The sequence below is a fragment of the Penaeus monodon genome, chromosome 30 (genome assembly GCF_015228065.2).
Source record: "Penaeus monodon isolate SGIC_2016 chromosome 30, NSTDA_Pmon_1, whole genome shotgun sequence".
NCBI lineage: Eukaryota > Metazoa > Arthropoda > Malacostraca > Decapoda > Penaeidae > Penaeus > Penaeus monodon.
This window is the reverse complement of record NC_051415.1, coordinates 24,903,819-24,904,545: the sequence shown is the minus strand read 5'-3', so window position 1 is coordinate 24,904,545 and position 727 is coordinate 24,903,819.

Sequence of the window (727 nt, the reverse complement as noted above, 5' to 3'; positions counted from 1 at the left end):
TTTATTGTTCCTACACCCGAAGGGCCTAGTTAATCGAAGGTCACAATATCTCGAGCTGATTTTCAAGGCGCTTGCAGGCGCTTCCCGGGTGTCCACATGTCGCAAACACAGAACTGATTGAAAATATGAAGTCCCCCCCTTCTTGCCCTCCCCCCACCCTCCCTCCTTCCCTCCTGTCTTCCCCTTCATTTTTTTCCTCTCCCAGCCCTCCCCTCCTTCGACCCACCCCTTCCCCACCTCCCCTCCTTCACCCCATCCCCTCCCCATCCCCCTCCCACCCCTCCCCCCCATTTCCCCCCCCTTCCCCCCCCCTCCCCCCTCCCCTCCTAAAAAAACCCCCCATCCCCCGAATTTCCCCAACCCCCCCTCCCCCCCTCCCAAAATCCCCCCCCCTCCCCCAAAACCCCTTCAAACCCACCCCTCCCCCCTCCCAACCTCCCCAACCCCTTTTCTTCACCCCCCCTCCCCCCCCCCCTCCCCCCCCACCCCCCCTCCCCCCCCTCCCCACCCCCCCCCAAAAAACCCCCCCCCCCACCCCCCACCCCCCCCCTCACCCCCCCGCCCCCCCCCCCCCCCCTTCCCCCACCCCCCCCCCTCCCCACCCCAACCCCTCCTTCCCCAAAAATTCCCCCCTCCCCCCCCCCCCCCCTCCCCAAACCCCCCTCCAAAACCTTTCCCCCTAAAAAAAAAACCCCCAAAAAAGGGACCTCTTCCCCCTTCCCAAGAT